This window comes from Mirounga angustirostris, unplaced genomic scaffold (genome assembly GCF_029215605.1).
Source record: "Mirounga angustirostris isolate CCGP_5_RB_7025 unplaced genomic scaffold, mMirAng1.0.hap1 SCAF_8, whole genome shotgun sequence".
NCBI classification, from domain to species: Eukaryota; Metazoa; Chordata; class Mammalia; order Carnivora; family Phocidae; genus Mirounga; species Mirounga angustirostris.
The window spans coordinates 109,820,630-109,839,607 of NW_026991716.1; the positions used below are offsets into that span (position 1 = coordinate 109,820,630).

An 18,978-nucleotide genomic window follows, 5' to 3' on the forward strand; every position below is an offset into this window, starting at 1 on the left:
AACAAGTTAATTATTTCAGAATTACCTGTTGAGCAATCAACTACTAAAGCGAAGCCTTATTTCAGTATGATTTTAGGGTCTTTCAGGTCCTAAGAGGCCCTGTCCTGGGCACTGAGAATTCAATGGTGAACAAAGATATGATTGCAGTTGTCTAGGAGGAGGGCATGACAAACTGAAGCAAATAGTCAAAATATGATTACTGTGGAGAAAAAAGAAATAGAGAGGGATTTTTTCCCCGTACATTTTAGTTTATTTTAATTGTCAGTAAATAGATGAACATGAAGGTTAGGATGACAAAACAAATAATTTTCCTTTCAACATCTACCTGAATTCCCAATGAATAAACTGCACACAAAGTTTTACTTAATGATTTATAAACATAAGAAAAGTAACTGTTTACTGAGCACCTACTATATACCAAAGTGACATACATGAACTCTAATTGGTGACAGGACCAAAGTAGGCAATTGCTGTTTTTCATACAAACTTGAGTTTCAGCCTTCACTACCCCACCCCCAATCACCTTGCCACCTCGGAGTCTCCACTGTATGGAAATCATCTCAGCACATCTCAAGGGAGGTGTCACTGATTTCATTTTATAGATGAGGAAACTGAGATTAGGTGGTTAAATAAATTGCCAAAGGCCTCACAGCTTCTAAATGCAAAAGTTAAAACTCGAACCCAAATCCTGTGGGTTACCTTCTTTACAGTGCTTCCATAATTATGTTTCTCTTTTGTATCTATACTGAATACTGAGCTATATTTAAAAAAAAAAACCTTCCTCCATTTGGTTTCTTATACCATTTTTAGAGCTTCTTCTACCTCATTTTTTTTCTTTACTCAGATTTATGTCTGAGTGAAAAAGAAGAAAGGGTATTTTAAGACAGCCAGCAAACCTTTCTGACTGCGTGGCTACACAGTCAGGCTGATGTAGAGGTGAGGAGTGAGAGAGCAGAGTGTTCAAAACTGATATTCCCAGTGTTAGGTTCAGTATTCTTAATTCCTGTTTTATATTCCCTGTACAGGTCCCGGGCCAGTTGGTCCTCAAATTCCTTTCTTCGTCTGGCTCTGTTTTGCAGACGAATGAACTCCACTGCCAGTTGGTGCATTGCCAGCGTGGGACAGCGGAGAGAAACTGAAGTCTGAGAGGAAGTGGCTAGACATGCTCTGCTCCATCTCCCTGAGGGCGGTGCCTTGATTGGCAGCAGTTGTGTTTCTTAATGGCACTCCAGCTCCGGAAAGGTGACCTGGCCCCTGTGCTCTGACAGTGCTGCCTCTGCCTTTTGTCCCTTCAGGCTGAGATGGGGGAACTAGTGGTTGGCCATTGTTGCTAGCCTCTGGATGGCCTGGCTGTCCTGTTGGGCCTCTTAGTTTTTCATCTCCTGTGTAACCATTCCCCCACCATAAAGTCCTGCTGTTTTAAAAATTCAGGTGGTTTTTCATATGCTATCATTTTTATGTGGGACATTAAAAAAAAACAAATGAATAAACAAAGAAAAAGCAGAAACAGACTCATAAATACAGAGAACCAGCTGATGGTGGGCAAAGGGGAAGGGGGGGATGGGTAAAACAGGTGAAGGGGAGTGGGAGATATAGGCTTCCAGTTATGGAATGAGTAAGGCAAGGGGCTAAATGCACAGCATAGTCCATGGTACTATAATATAGTCCATGGTATTGTAATAGTATTGTATGGTAACTGACGGTAGCTACTACACTTGGGGTGAGCGTCGCATAACAGAGAGAGTTGTTGAATCACTATGCTGTACACCCGAAACTGATGAAACATTGTGTGCCAACTCTATTTCAATTTAAAAAAATAAATAAATAATTCAGGTAGTTTTTGTTTTCCTGATTGGATCTTGACATTTACCCAAAACACTTTATACTTCATTATAAAGATCTGTGCACTTGTGATTATATATTTAATAAATATACTTCATGCACTTGTGAGTGTATATTTAATAAATGTCTCCTTAGCCAAACTCTATGTTTCATGAGGGCAGAGACCATGCCTGTCTCCTTCACCCCTGTATTACAGTAATTGCCAGGTGAGAGGTATTTAATACTTATTTGTGGGATGAATGAATGGATGAATAAGATGAGTCGTAAAGTTTTTCTTTCCTCAAAGCTCCTGTCACCTCCTCACTTCTTATTCTTGCCCTGAAATAACAAGGTAAAATAACAACAAAACAAGCTAGTTCTTCTGTACTTACTGACACATCCTCATGTCATTCAGGAAAAGTCAACTCACCCACAAAAATCAAGTAACATTTGCCCAAATGATTAAAATAAAAGTGGAACACTTTTAAGTACCAAAGAACAAAAGAAAAACTTTGTGAAACCAACTTGAGAAGCCGATTGTGGGGAGTTAAACCTGATGTGGCTTTATAGAACCAGAGAAAACCAAGTGAGCACTAAACCAGCTTTATTTTAACTGGAAACTTGTTCTTTTCTGTCATCTTTTTCTGCCAAATGGTTTGAATTTGAGTGAATCATACCAATGACTCAAATGTTTTGGAAGGCATTACTATTTATCAAAGTCAGTAGGAGAGAAGGGAGAATTTATTTTGAGATTTCAGAAATCTTAAAAGATGTATTAATTTGTAAGCGTGCAAAGTCATGTGTGCACTCTCTAGAAGTCACAATTTGGACCTGCTCCCGTAGATTTTTCAGATCTGTTTTCATGGAAGCAGAGCCAGCTGTGTATCTTCCTGACTTTTATGGACTACCTTCTAGCCTTCTTTCTTTTCCTTCTTTATGAGGACAGCAAGAGGGCCACATGGCAAGGGTGGGGAGGGGGAAGGAGGGAGTTATGAGTTCAGTCTTTTGCTTGCCATGGTTTTGAGAAAATAATTCAATTCCTGCAAAAAGAAAGTGGAAGAAAGTGATACTTCAATACTTGAAGGAGGCCAAAATCATTTAGCCAGCACCAAAAAACAATGAGCTGAAAATGATCTCTTTGTGTAACGAAATTGCCCAATATTAAATATTTTTCTGGAATCCAAATTCTCTTATGTAATGTGTCTTAAATGCTACTCTGGAGTGTTCTTATGATCAGCTTAAGGGACAGAGAACTTCCAGCTCTTCTAATTTAAATACAAAATTAAAATAGGTGCACTACATATAGCCCAGAGAATAGCATACCCACAGCATGGCATATACAAACAGCCTTGGTATATAGCCACAGTGGATCCATTTAAAACAGGAGGCATGAGGCAATGGAAGAATGGCAAAACAAATATTTAATATTTTGTTGTTTAAGTTCCATTTTTAAAGAATTTCCACTACATTTTATCATAAAACTCAAACAGACAAACATGAACGGGTTTAAAGAAAATTTCAGTCATATAATAATTGCTGGCTCTGCTTTAACTTCCAAAGCAATCAAACAACTTTTGAATCTCCAGAGCACAGTAGGCAATGGCAATTCAACTTTTTTGGCTGGTATATATATACAACACATAGAAGGGGTTTAACAAATAAGTATCTTTCAGATTAAGACATGGTAAATATGTTACAGGAAAAATTCTCACCAGTGGGTTCATTAAGCTACATGACAGCAACAATCGAAGATGTGGGCATCTTTGTGATCCCTTTTATCTTGAAGATTTCCCACAGAGTGGTTGTAAGGATTAGGTGGAATAAGGTATGTAAAAATTGCCATGTGAACTAGAAGTGTCTTCCCAGGTATTATAAAAGATTAACTTGGGCCCTGAGCTGTGAGTGGGGAGCAGGCCACACATTGTTCTCCAGAAAGGGGACCTCTTGAACTCTAGGACTTGGAATCATTTCAACTATTGAATCTCTGTGTTTCTTAACCCATCTGATTGCAGCACGTATCTCAGTCACGTGGCTCTGGAGAGGGAAGAGGGAATTTGTGCAACACATATGGGTGAGAGGTAGCAGCAGAGCAGTGGAAAAGAGGGAGGAGAACCAAGATTTCATTTTTAAACGATGGCTTATATTTATCCCCTGACCCACTAAGCAGCGGGGTGTTGCCTCATCTGAGGTTATGCAGTATTTTGTCCATCCCTCTCCTCAAGGGTGTGTGATATCCTTTTTTTTAAAAAAAAGATTTTATTTTTAAGTAATCTCTCCACCCAGCATGGGGCTCAAATTCACCACCCTGAGATCAAAAGTCACCTGCTCTACCGACTGATCCAGCCAGGTACCCCAAGGTCATGTATTATCCTGATGGCTATTTCTCCCAACAGAACTGGGCATCTTGAGGACCAAATAAATATTTGTCACATGAATAAAAAAGCTGTTTCAAAATTCCCTAGTTTCCAGACTAACCAACTTTGAGGCCCACAGTCAAAATGAAGAGCATTTAGTAATTTCACAAACTCTTGATTACACATTTTGTTTTCTTCTAAAAAGTCACTATGCTAGATACAGGCAAAAACATGATTTACTTGTACAGTCCTTAGCCTTGAGGAACTACAAATGTAGTAAAGGAATTAGATTTATAATTACAAATTATCCCAAGTTAGGAAATCATAGAACACTTAAAATTGGGGGATCCTGTGAGTCTGAGTCTTAAAGGGAAGTAGTATATTACTAGGCTAAAGAGTGGAGAAAAAGGCATTTCAGATACGGAAGGGGACATGCAAAGACATGGAAGGATCCAGTAGTATGGTTCATGCAGAGAATTGGAAACGAAGCTCTACAGCTGAAGTAGGGAAAATTTCAGGACCCCTCAATGCCTACTGAGCTGCCTGCATGTCTCTATCATTCTTGACTGCAGTTGTTGAGGATTTTAGAGGGTGGCAGATTGGATTACTGACCTTCTTTATTTCTCCCTGTACCCACCGCTTTGCTATTTGCTTAAAAAACTTATTCAAAAGCAATGCCTTTCCCAGCTCCTTTACTTTGGCCAGTGTGGTAAGAGTAGATGTAAACCAGGCAGGAGCTTGAAATGCCCTGGAGAAGGAGGGGTTTGCCTTTTTGAATTTTTGCTCTTCTATTCTACTATGGTGAGAGCTTCCTGAGTGTGGCTGCTGCCTCTTTTGCCTGGACTTCAAAATGACCACACAGCAGAGCCACACCATCTGACCAAGGATCCAGGAGTGCAATAAGTACTGATTGCTGTATGCCACTGAGATCTTGTGGTTCTTCTTATGCAGTGTTGTTGCAGTAGTGAACTGACCCCGAGCATGTAACACCTCTTTTTGCAGCCTCATTTCAGAATCAACTGAGAGAGAAGGAGGGCAGGAGAGAAAGTGGGCGAGAGACGGGGAGTGAGAGAAGGAAGGGGGTAGGGAAAGAGCAAAGGGGGCAGACAGAGAGCAAATATCTCCTTTATTATGAAAATCCTACCTTGGAGGATGAGGCTTAGGGGTATTTGAACACTGGCTTCCTGATACAGACCCTAGAATCACACGGTTCTCCTGATCCAGCTACAGCACATTTTGCACACAGAGGCTGAGCCTTTTTCTTGAAACTCTGCCAGGCCAAGAAAAGCAGAATGGCTGTATCTGGCAGACAGATCCCAAAGGCAGAAGGATGGGAAGGGTGAAATATCCATATCCAGAGCCCACTCTCAGGTTTACCCATAAGATCATTTATATCTATAAAAGTGCCTAGTTACTGCCACTTCTCAGGGTTATATGAGTTAAATTAAAAAAAATAAATAAAGCTCAATAAAGTGCCTGATTTAGACTGCTCAACAAACTTACTTGCTCACATTCTTTCCCTACCCTCTCTTGCCTTTTTTTGTCTTTGTTTATCTATTTTTTCCTCTTCCTTTTGATTTTCTTCCTGTCCCTCCATCTTTCCAATTCAACTCTAAATTAATGATACTGTATACTCTGTTGTATTTTACCAACTACACGTTCCTTAATTTACAAACTTCATGTATAAAAAAAACCATGTATTTCCTTCTATAAACATAGATCAAATTAAATTAAATTCCTTTCAAAAATTGGTTTGGATATTCAATTGATCTTTATGGGGTCATTTGGTCTTAACCATAAAAACTTCCATCTCCTCAGTATGTTACTGTCAAATTTCTTATAGATTTTCTATTTTTCACTTGTGGTTAGGTTTTATAAAGAACACACTTATACTAATTTAATATGTGCCTGAGTTTATCATGCTTTCAATTTCAAATCTTTTCAGATTACATACTGGAGCAATACGGAGGTCACTAAACAACCCTGTTGTGTCTCCATTTTCAATGTTCATCTTTTTTTTTTTTTTTTGGGTGGAATTTAAACATTGATGTTGAGGAACTTACACCAAAGAAAAATGAAAAAGCTCAGCATTGGACCTAGGTGATGTAGTTAGTGGCAGGCAGACAGGCAGGCAGGAGGGGAGAAAAGGAAAGGAAAGGAAGGGAAGGGAAAGGAAGGGAAGGGAAGGGAAGGGAAGGGAAGGGAAAAGGGAAGGGAGGGGAAAAGGGAAGGGAGGGGAAAAGGGAAGGGAGGGGAAAAGGGAAGGGAGGGGAAAAGGGAAGGGAGGGGAAAAGGGAAGGGAAGGGAAAAGGGAAGGGAGGGGAAAAGGGAAGGGAGGGAAGGAAGGAAGAAAGAAGAAAAAAAAGAATAAATTTAAAAACTGTTACTTGCCAGGGTACTGTACACTGAAAGAAGTGTACAGAACTGTTATGAGAAAACAAAGAGGCACCAGTCCCCCTTGCCTCAGAACCATGAGCGAGAAAAAGGAGCACAGGTAAGGACAGCCTACAGTGTGTTGGGGGCAGGGGTACAAACAACATTTGGGTCCACCAATTAGAGAGTCTGTGTGAAGATGACAAATATAGAACTTCTGAATTCATCTACACTTGTCATTTCCAACTTACTTATGGCCTTTGGACATGAAAGACAATGATGTGAGGAAAACATAAATAACTTAAAAACTTTACATACTGAAATGGTTTAGGAAGACAAAGGACACAGTTAAACAGTGTGAAGATTTCAGTCTACTATCAACACAGATTTTGAGAGCTCTTTATTAGCACCAAATATTTCCTAAGATTTGGGGAAAGTATATTTCTGTTCTATAGATTAGTTTTTTTGAACATTCAATAGACCTAGCTTTTTTTTTTTTTTTTTTTTTGCACATATTCCCCTGTGGAAGGCCTGCAGCACCCTAAGCATTAGAAAAGGGAAAACATGAGCTGTTCCTCCTTCAAAAGCAATAACACTTGCTTCTTTTAAGGACCTGCTTCTCTGATCTTCCCATATTTAGTAAAGCAAGGAATAACAGAGGAAGAGGCATTAATAACACTGGCAGGTTTATGTAGCAATGCCTAAAGGTAAAAAAGAAAGAAATTTGGATATAGTGTGCATTTTAGCCAGATCAGAGGAAACTTTCCAGATGTTTTTTCTGGACTATTTAAGTAGTTTTGTTTTGTTTTGTTTTTTAATGTACTTCTGACAGTAGTGAATATTAATTTCCATCATATGGGACTTGTGACGTGATCTGTTTCTGATCTGTGTGGCAGGCTTGGGTTATTCTTGCATCCTCAAATGGCTTCAGATCATGGGGTAAACGTTTTTCTTGCCCCTCTCTTGAGCACAGTGATGGAGGGAAAGAAGTGTGCACTGCTTTATTTCAATGAAATACATGCCTTCCATTTCCTCTTGTTTGAATAGAAACACTTGGAACCATCATGCAAGAGTATCCAGGTGGGATTCAGAACGGAATTCAGAGGAGCTCACCTCCTAGCTCAGAGCCAAATAACTCAGCAGTATTGTTGTAGTACGCATCTGATGCACTTTGGAATTTTAATCAGCTTTCTAGCTGTTCTTGGTAAGAGGAGTAGTCTACAATAAAATAATTTGCCAGTACCAGAAATGGGAATGCTATATAGATATTAATAAATATGGACAAAAAATAACTTTTAATTGTGCAGAGACTTTCAGCAGGAATGGATATTAAACTTTATTGAATTTTGTTTTGGTTTCTAGTGAGATAATTATATATTTTTGGCTTTGACTTATTGATTGAGTTAATTATATGAATATATATTCTGATATTAAACTATTCTAGTATTTCTTAATTAGAACCACTTAAAATAACTGTATTACTTTTGGTATATGACCGAATTAATTTTGCTTAATTTTTATTTAGCGGTTTAAGAATGTATGTTTATAAAGAATCACTGCTTTAATTTTTAAGTGCAAGTATGATTTCTTCTTGGATGAAAATGTGATGAAATCCCCCTGAGTTTTAAATTTTTAAGTGATTTTTTTGTTCATACTTTTTTTTTTTTAAGATTTTATTTATTTATTTGAGAGAGAGAGAATGAGAGAGAGCACATGAGAGGGGGGAGGGTCAGAGGGAGAAGCAGACTCCCCGCTGAGCAGGGAGCCCGATGCGGGACTCGATCCCGGGACTCCAGGATCATGACCTGAGCCGAAGGCAGTCGCTTAACCAACTGAGCCACCCAGGTGCCCTGTTCATACTTTTATTATTACATTGGTTTTATTACATTATATTCAGAGAATATGGTCTATGCCATTAATATTTTTTGTAATTTGAAACTTCTTTTGTGGCCCAATGATCAATTTTTGTAAATTTTCCATTGTTATTAAGAAATAAGTTGTACCATTTATAGGGTACAAATTTGTGGAAATTAATAAATTTTATTAATTATATCATAAGATTATCTAGAGGTATAATTTCTGCCTACTTTGTCTATCAAGGACTGAAAAGTATGTTTATATTTTCATTAATATAGTGTTTCGGGTGGTTTTCCTTTCAATTAAAATAGTTTTGAGGTTTTGTTGTTTGTTTGTTTTGGGGACAGCCCCTGGGTGGCTCAGTTAGTTAAGCATCTGCCTTCCACTAAGGTCATGATCTCAGGGTCCCGGGATTGAGTCCCACATCGGGCTCCCTACTCAGCGAAGAGTCTGTTTCTCCCTCTCCCTCTGCTCCATCCCCTGCTTGTGCTCTCTCTCTTTCTGTCAAATAAATAAATAAAATCTTAAAAAAATAGTTTTGATATCATATATTTCGATGCAATATTTTTAATACATTCAGATTACTCCCTAACTGATAAACACACATGCTGTTCCTTGTAAATTTTATCAATAAAAAAATGACTGCCTTCATCCTATTAAATGCAATTTCCTTGAATTCTTTCCTCCTTGCTAATTATATCATCAATTCTGTTTTTAAAATTATATCCATCTAGTATATTGTTTATGAAAAACCTATCTGAGGTGTTTATTAAAAAAATTAGAAAAAACTCTGATATAGATTCTTTGTAGCTCAAATTTCATTCTATTCAGTAGGAATTAAAGTATTTTTTATTAGACTTGTAATGCTCATTCCCACACTCTGAAAACTGGAACACCAAAAGTTAGGTGATATATTGATGAACAAATTTGAAATCCGTATCTAAGAAGCATGTCTTTATGATAAATTTAAAAAACTAATGGTGACTCTAAACATGTAGATGATTTTAGGATGGTCTTTATTAAAAGATAAAGAGTTCTGAGCAATAATTTTAGGTTTCTTTAAAATTACAATAAAATATAAAAAATCTCTGATTACCTCTACTTAGATTTAAACAAAGTTTAAGCATAGTAACATTAATGGGGTTTTCTAGCAAATTAAACTGATGACCACAATGCCTTACGTGGAAGAGAAAAAATAAAATAAAACCTAAACAAACAAGGAGTGATAAGATTTCCTGGCAGTGGGATGCCTGGGTGGCTCGGTGGGTTGGGCATCTGCCTCCCGCTCAGGTCATGATTCCAGGGTCCTGGGATTGAGTCCAGCATCAGGCTCCTTGCTCAGTGGGGAGCCTGCTTCTCCTTGTGCTTGCCACTTCCCCTGCTTGTGCTCTCTCTCTCTTTCTCTTTCTGACAAATGGATAAATAAAATCTTTAAAAAAAAATTTCCTGGCAGCACAAGCCTAGCATTTATCATGTTTTCTTTTGATTAATCATAAATGACTCCTCCAAAATGCCACATAACGGAGAGTACACTTTTTACAAGATTCATGATGTGGGTTGGTGCATATGTTGTACCTTGTACCAGTTAGGATTCTTGTCCTCCAAAGTCAGAGTACAAATTTGCACTTCAACCACCAGCATATTGGGGTTCTTATTTATTCATATCCTTGCCAACACTTTACATTATCAAATTCCAACTTTTGTCTATCTCATAGGTGTGAAAAATTTAAGCATCTTTGATGTGCTTATGGCCCATTCTTCTCCTTTCTGTGAACAGTCTATCTGTATTCTTTCCCCATGTCCTAAATTTTTTCTTTTATTGATTTGTAGGAAAACATTTTATATTCTGGGTATTAACCATTTATCAATTATGTATTGTCAGGAGCTCAACAGAGCTATGAGAGTGAGCTGAGCTATCATGTATCAGAGTAGCCAGTTAAAACAAGAACCCCAAAATGAGAAAGATGGGCATTTAATGACTTACTGCCATGGTATGAGCAAGAGGTGACAACTAGAGAAAGCGCTGACTCCTTACTTCCCTTCTGTTTTGCCCCGTGGAAAGGTGCATCAGTTAAGGGTCAGATAGATCAGCCTAGACATGAGAGTTGTCTTCCCGTGGAGGGAGAACCAAACAAAAGACTCCATCAGTTTTATGAACCTAGGATGGGCAGAGGCTTAGGGGGAAGGGCTAGGAGTAGCAAAGTACAAGGCAGGGTGGAGACAAGTGTCTTCTCGGTTTCCCCTCCTCTCCCTGACAAGGTGGTCTCAGCAGAGGTACCCGAAGAACTCCACCCAAGGCCTCAGATACAGAGAACTAGGAATGAAAGCAAATATTCAAAGAGCACCACCCAGCGGGGCCTGAGAGCTCAACTGCAGCTCCCTTTGGAGGCCACTGAGGCCACGATGCACAGTTCTGCATACATCTGGTATGGGGAAGGCAGTTTTCTCCATGAGGCCTGTCGGGAAGAGCCTTTGTCAGGCCTGAAAAATCACACATAGGGTTTTAACCAGGAGCTGGACTCCTCTTCTGCTGCAGATATCTTGTCCCTGTATGTGGTTTATTTTTTAACTCCTTAAATAAGCCAAACTTCCTTATTTGTTCTTTTTTTTTTTGTCCCAAAGTCATAATTCTTACACATTTCCTTATCATGTTTAGGAGTTCTAATATGATACTGATTTTTGTGTATGGTATGACATATGGATATAGCTTATTTTTCCATATTTATAACCAATTATATAGCACCATTTATTAGATGGTCCGTATTGTCTCTGTCGATTAGAAATGACATTTGTCATTTAAGAACTTTCTGTTTATGTGTGGTTCTGTTTCTAGGCTTACTATCCTGTTCCTCTGGTCTTTTGTTTCCTTCTGAGCCCACAGAATATTTCAATTATTATTGTTTTATAATAAGCATTGTTTATATTTGGGCAAATCCTTCAATCCTGTTCTTTTTCAAATTTGTTGTAGCTGTTCTTGGCCATTAGCTGCTGTATATACATTTTCAAGCCATTTTGTCAAGTTGCATAACAAACTTGGATATGATTTTGAAAGGAGTTCACTAAATGTATAGGTTAAGATATGATAATAAACATCTTTACTGGAATGCCTGGCCCGCTCAGTCGGTAGAGCATGCAACTCTTGATCTCAGGGTCGTGAGTTCAAGCCCCATGTTGGGGGTAGAGTTTACTTGAAAATAAAATAAACATTTTTACTGTATCAGAGTCTCTTCTGCATGTACTTGATCTATTTCTTTAATATCTTCCAATAAAGTGTTCTTATTTTCTCCACTAAGGTTATACATTCATTTTATTAGGTTTTTTTTAAAATTCATTTTATTATATTTATTTCTCTTTGGTATTTTTATTTTTTCAGTGTTATGAATGCTATATGTCTTTTTAATGGAGATATATATATATAAATATATATATATATATATAATTTCGTATCCAGTTACTGTGCTTTTATCTGATTAAATCAGATACTTTTCTATGGATTCTTTTCTTTATACAAACATTATTTTCAAACACGATGATTTGGTTAATTTTGTCTCTCTTTCTTTGATTCCTATGGTTTTCTTTATGTTATTCAATACGCTGATGATAGTGAGCATTGTTGTCTCAACCCTGATCTATCTTAATGTGATTTAACCAGACATTTCGCTAGCAGGTGTGGTAAATTTCCGTAAGTTTATGGTAGATTCCTTTTACGAGTAAAGAAGTTTTCTCCTATTCCTAAGTTGCTATGAATTGTGATAGTAAATGCCGAATTTTACTAATGCTTTCTTCTCCATTTAATGAGATGATCAGACAACTTTTCTCCTTCAATATATTAACATGCTGAACTCATAGTAAACTTTCAAATGCTAAAGTGTTCTTGCATTCCTGCCTGAGATTAATCCAATTTGATCATGATGAATACTTTTTAAATGCATCATTAATTCAGTTTCCTGGTACTTCTTTTTTTTTTAAGATTTTATTTATTTGTTTGAATTTCACATTTCATTAAGTATGCTTTAGAAGGTATTTGTAATGGCTGCCTAGTATTCTATGACATGACTATAACTGAAATTATTAACCTATTTCTTACCGTTCTATGCAATTATAGATTTTTATGATTATTTGCTATTATAAGCAATTCTTTGAATAGCATAACAGAAAGATATTATTCTCAGGATGTATTTGTAGAAATAGGTTTGCTGGGTCAAAGGGCATATACGTATTGGTGGTTTTAGGAGTGGGTCTTAACAACAGAAATGGAAGCTGCCATATGAAAGGCTCAAAGGTTTTCGAGACTGCGAGATTAAATTATATTTAATGCCAGATGTAATGGCACTTCTGTCTTGAAAATATTCACTGAAGCATGTTTCTCAGGATAAAGGAAAAATTATTATAGAGCAATTTTAAACTAAAGATGAATGGGGAAGACACTACAGCCAGAGTAACTGATGTGAACCCTGCCTCTGACAGCTGTGTAAACTTGGGCAAGTCTCTTAACTCATTTGTGTCTTAGTAACCTCATCTGTAAGATAGAAAAAACAACAGTACCTGCTTCATGTATTTGTTGGGAGGTTTACATGAGTGTGCGTGTATATGTATGTGTGCATGTATGCATGTGTATGTGCACATGTACATGTTCAGGTTAATGCTTAGAATATTGTTTTGGCTCTAAAAGTGGTATCTATTACTGTTGTGTTGGTAGTTACTATTAAGTTAATTATTAGCCTGAATCCGAAAAATAAAATCACCCTGTTCTAACTTTGGAAAAAAAAAAAAGATTTTATTTATTTGAGAGAGAGAGAGAGAGAACACACAAGCAGGTGGAGAGGGAGAAGCAGACTCCCTGCTGAGCAAGGAGCCAGACAAGGGGCTTGATCCCAGGACCTTGGGATCATGACCCAAGCTAAAGGCAGCCGCTTAACCCACTGAGCCACCCAGGTGCCCCAGTTTCCTGATACTTCTACAGTGATTTTTGCATCTATGACTCAGGAAAGGCCAGAAGATTTCCTTTCTTGTTCTGTCCTTAACTAGTTTTCATATTAAATTTTTCCTATTTTCTCCTTTCTGTATATCTTGATTTTTATGTTTCTCTTTTTTCACCATTCTGAATTTCTTTTGGATTACTGTAGTTTTTAAAAACACTTCTACTGTCTCTCCATGCCCCTCACACTGACTTGGAAATTATAAATTCTATTTCTCTTGGTTTTTCCTTTGAAAATTATAATAAATATTACACATAGTTCTGATTAATTCCATCTTACTATGTAATTGTCCACTATTTTTTGTTAGATCTTCTTTTCTTGCTCCCAGAGGTAGACATTAATATTATTGTTTTATGCAAATTCTTAAGAAAAATTTATCCTCTTCTTTATTTTTATCAATTTCTTCATCATTATTCCTTCTCATTTTTCTGGGACTGTTTTCTCTTTTTTGAAATATACTTTGGAATTTCCTTTATTGAGAGTTTATTGGAGGAGAATGAGTCTATTTTTGTTGTTGTTCTAATATGTTTTTATTTTGTTCATATCCCTGAATAATAATTTATCTGTGTATATAATGATAGGTTGAAATCAACCTGTATTAGTACTTTGAAATGTTCTGGTTTCCATTGTTGAGATTGAGAAGTCTGTAGTGAATCTAATTATTTCTTTGTAGGTAATCTTTTTCTTCTGACTGCTTTTAATATCATCTCTTTGTCTTTGCTTTTCTTTATTTTTCCTATGATATGTTGTGGAAGAATTTTCCCTTGTTTATTCTGATAATGAGGATTTATCCTTTATTAATTATAAATTAATTTTAAACATTTATTAACTATTATCTTTTGAAATATTGCCTCTACTTTTTTCTATTTGTTTCTTTCTTCTGGAACACCATATAAATACATACATATATGTGTGTGTATATGTATATTATATATGTACACACACACGTATGTATGTGAATATACATACATGTATTTTTTCTCATTTTATCCTTCATGTGTCTTAATCTGGCTCATATTTGTTCTTTATTTTTGTGTGCAATTTTTTAGGAAGTTAATTTGGATCTGTCTTCCAGTTCCCCAATTTTCTTATAAGCTACATGTAGTCCATTATTTAAAGCACATTGAATGTTTAAATTCAATCATTGCATTTTTTTCTACAACTTCTATTTGTTTACCAATATTTGGAAGCAAAATATCTGGTTAATTGATTCATTTTTATTTCTACTTCTTTAAGCATTTAAACATTTTAATTTTGTGACTTTCATAATTCTGATATGTGAGGTCATGTTTGGCCTGATTTTATCTGCTTGACTTTTAGACTTCTGAGAGCTTAGATTAAGTGTAAATCCTTTAATGACAATGTTCTGCCAGGTACCCAGAATTCTGCCAATGAGGACAGCCGCAAATTTATTTCTCAGTTTGGCACTTCCCATGCCATACAAGTAGTTTAAATTAAGTCCCTAAAGCTCCCCAAATCATGCCTGTGTTTACGAATTCTCAAGGGAGAATTTTTCCTCACTCACAGCACAAATTAAGTCAGATACAATTTCTGAATGTACAGATTTTACCTTATTTATCATTTTACAGAAGGCATAGGCCTCCAAAGACCACAGCTTTTTGTGGGGGTGGGAGAGCTGGACTCAATTTTAACTCTACCCGGAATGCTTCCAGGCCTTATTTGTTTTTTCTGTTCTGTCCTTAAAACCTGAGCCTCTAGACAACTCAGATCAGCAAATACCCTGAGGGCTACTTCAACTCACCAATGTAAAGCACAAAGCATAGTGATCTGCAGATAGAAAGCATTATGTATAAATACACATTAAATAAATAATAGAAAATGTCACATAGGAAATGGTTGGTGGGGCACCTGGGTGGCTCAGTCGTCTGCCTTCCGCTCAGGTCATGATCCCAGGATCCTTGGACAGAGTCCTGCGTTGGGCTCTCTGCTCAGCGAGAGCCTGCTTCTCCCTCCCCCACTCCCCCTGCTTGTGTTCCCTCTCTCGCTGTGTCTCTCTCTCTCTGTCAAATAAATAAATAAAAATCTTAAAAAAAAAAAAAAAGAGAGAGATGTTGGCCCTGAGTTTCGTCAGGCTGGGCCTTTAAAGGGGCTGTAAGGATGTCAGAGAGTTGCAGCTGTGCCCATGGCGAGGGCGTGTGGTGACGAGGTGGACTCTTGGCCAGGTAGAGCAGAAGGTAACAGGTTTCTCAAGGGACTCTATCCGGTGCTTGTCTGGGATGTGGGTTGTGGTCTGGCTAGAGAAGAATCTATTTTGTACTTGTGCTCTATTCTCTGAGAATGTGGGGCACTATGACCTAGAAAAACAAAGAATTAGGGCCACGTACAGACACCTGTGAGTTTTGTCTGTTAGTTTGGCTAGGGAGGGGACTTTGACTAGAACTCTTTCATAACCCTTATCCTTAGCTCAGATGTTTACACATGTTATATCTTGGAAGGAAAGAGACATTTATGCATAGGCAAGGCAGGATCCAGTCAATCCACAGCTGTTTTAATACAGATCCAAACCACTCACCAGACAATAACCTTGGTCATGCCTTTCAGCCAAGCCCATGATGTGAGATTACTGATTCAAATGCTTTGCAAACTGCATTTGCTACACCAGATGCCTTTCAAAAGAAGACTGATTTTCCACTGACCAAGAGCTTCAGATGGAAAGGCTTCTTCCCTCTTTCTCACATAAAGGAATAGACCAGAAGGAATAATTTGTCGGGTAAGCTGTTTGTAGTTCCTTCCAAGTTACATTATTTGTTTTTTGTTAGTCTATACTTTATTTTCTTAATTTTTCATGTTTAAAACTCAGCTTCTGAGGAAAGCCACCATCTTATGCTCACAATATGGGTTCAGAATGAATTTACCCTTATAAAACAAAGGAATTTACTTAGGTTTAAGGTTTAGTAGAAGAAAATTGTTAAGACAATATAAATGGAAGCCCTATAATAAATAAAGATAAAATATTAGTTATGTGGTACTAATACAAAATGAACTTAGCCAAAATTGCCAATGTAACATGGTAAGGATGACAAGATGTCTATCTCATTAACTGCTTTACTCAATAATATTGGCACAACTCCTAAATGTCAGGCCTTGTGCTAAGTACATGGGGTTCATTAGTGTGCAAATCAGTAATGTTTCATTTCTTCATAAAGCTTACAGTCTTGTGGGGGATCTGATAGTGAAACAATTAAAATATTGTGTGTGGTTAGGTGCTCTGATGGAGTAGTACACCGTGACTGGTTCAAGCTTTCACTGAAAAACAGAATGTTAATTCCTCCATGCATTCTCCAAGGAATGTGCTTTTATTTCACTTCAAGTTATCTCAATTGTAATATCATTCATAGAATTCTTTTGGTTGGGAGCAGTAGGAACCAATTGTGACTAGCAAAAGCAAACCAGGGAATCTGTTGGAAGACAATGAACATATCTCAGAAAATCAAAAGAAAAAAATCAGAATACAAGAAAGGAGGGAAGAAGGCAGATCCAGGGATCCAGTAGTAGGAGACCACTGACCTTTTATCCAGATATTCCCTGCCATTTAAAGCATTCAGCTGAACTAACTCCCAGGATCCTCTCCCCTCTTCTGATTGACCAATTGTCCGGTGTTGGTCCCAGCCTATCAATAACCAATGTGTGGCTGGACCAGGCCTGTGTTTCTTACTACTGTTGTGAGATGCCCGTCAACAATAACCATCAGGAAACTTTGGGGAAACAAAAGTTTATTACTCATAAATCCTGGAAAGCACATGGCATACCTGGGTCACACAGTGAGGTTTTTGGTGGGGAGAGAGAGAGAGAGAAAGAGATAGAGAGAAAGAGAGAGTGCACATGCCTGGGGTTCTGGTTTTACAGTCATCAAGGGTGGAAGACTAGGGTTTCACTGACTCACTCTTTATTGGTGAAAATAAAAATTAAGAGTGGAGAATTTAAAGCATGAGAAGGGAAAAACAAGTGGCCTAGATGGATAGTTCCTGAAATCAGCCGAGATCTGTAAAACAAAGGAGGTTTGTAAAAAAAAACAAACAAAAAACTTTAGCTCTTAATAGGGAAAACTCAGTTTTCATAAGTAAACCTGATAAAGACAGTGATGCACAAAAATTATTTTGATAAAACAGAATCTTTGTTTTTGAGGCAGAGTACTTTAAAGATAAATAAAAACCTTTTACATTTTATTAGTAACAGGAGCACAGAGGCCCAATAACGAATTGGACCCAATAATGAAATTGGACCAAGGCAGACAGTTTTATACATTTCAGACAAAGAGACAATAGATTTGTGAGGAATTTATAGGATAACGAAAACAGGTGTTTGGGAGCTTTAATTAGTAAGAAATTTTAAGTGGAATCTGGGCTGATGTAGTAGATTAAAAATATGTAACAAGGTTTGTTTTTAAAGCTTTCTCAACTTTAAAGTCTCTATCTCTGGTGATAAGGATGTCTTTTTACTTCTTAGTCTAGAGAGGATACCTTTTACATGGGAGATATATTTCCTGCTTTCAGGGGGACAAAAGAAGGTCTCAGTGGCCTTCTTACATCTCTTAAGTAAATTTATTTAAAATAACTGTTGAGGAGGAAGAATTTCCTCTGCTCTTCAAAGTCCTTCTAGCTGGACTAAGAGTCGATTTGACTTTTGTCATAGTGGCCCCTCTTGGGGCAGCCTGACCTTCGCCACCACAGTAAGCAACTGTAACCTGTCACACCAGCACTCTTTAGATTGGCAAATTTATGAATACATTTCACAATTTCCAGAAATGTACATTTCTTCATAGCACAGTTTGTCAAGATGGCATAGATATTATTACTGTCAGACCCAAATATCTTTATTCCCTCAGTAGTAAGAGGTCAAGTTAGACTTGTTTGACAATAACTGTTTCAATATTTTATCTTATTTAGAGATCATCTAGGTAGTAAGTTTTTATCAGTTAATTTTTTTTAAAGATTATTTATTTATTTGAGAGAGAGAATGAGAGAGAGCTTGAGAAGGAAGAGGGTCAGAGGGAGAAGCAGACTCCCCGCTGAGCAGGGAGCCCGATGTGGGACTTGATCCAGGGACTCCAGGATCATGACCTGAGCCGAAGGCAGTCGCTTAACCAACTGAGCCACCCAGGTACCCTATCAGTTAATTTAACCCAGCAGAACTCTAAGGATGTAAATCACCAAAAAGGTTTGGGAAACAATTTAAGTAGATGTATCATAAAACATAATTGTTGAAAATTTCACTTAAAAACATTTATCACACTTACATTTATTTACTTGTTCCTAAAATCCTATCTGGGTTACTTATGAAAATTTTTATGAGACATTAACATAGCTAGCCAGAATTTTATAACAGGTAGCAATGAGTTTATTTGACTAATAAACCCAGATAGAATAAAAGTTGTATGTCTGCATTATATTTAATGCTTTTAACTCTGAAGACATGCTTACTTTAATTAAACTAACAAACTTAAACTAGCTTTTATTTACCAAAGATTATCTAGAATCACATGAACACGAAACACATTTGGATTAGTTTCTATTATATGTCTGAGAGTTTAGAAATATTTAATTTGATAAGTGCTTATTTTTCTTTAAGCCAAT

The 18,978-nt window shown here is 37.1% G+C and overlaps 1 long non-coding RNA gene across 1 annotated transcript in view; it reads left to right on the forward strand.

Annotated features, from left to right (window-relative positions):
- LOC123836592 (uncharacterized) overlaps positions 1-18,978 on the forward strand; it is a 69,663-nt gene that overhangs the window by 8,910 nt on the left and 41,775 nt on the right. Inside the window, exons 2-4 of the long non-coding RNA XR_010413757.1 lie at positions 1,026-3,646; positions 6,570-7,752; positions 15,947-16,115. This is a non-coding gene — a long non-coding RNA (uncharacterized LOC123836592). The remainder of the gene's footprint in view (positions 1-1,025; positions 3,647-6,569; positions 7,753-15,946; positions 16,116-18,978) is intronic.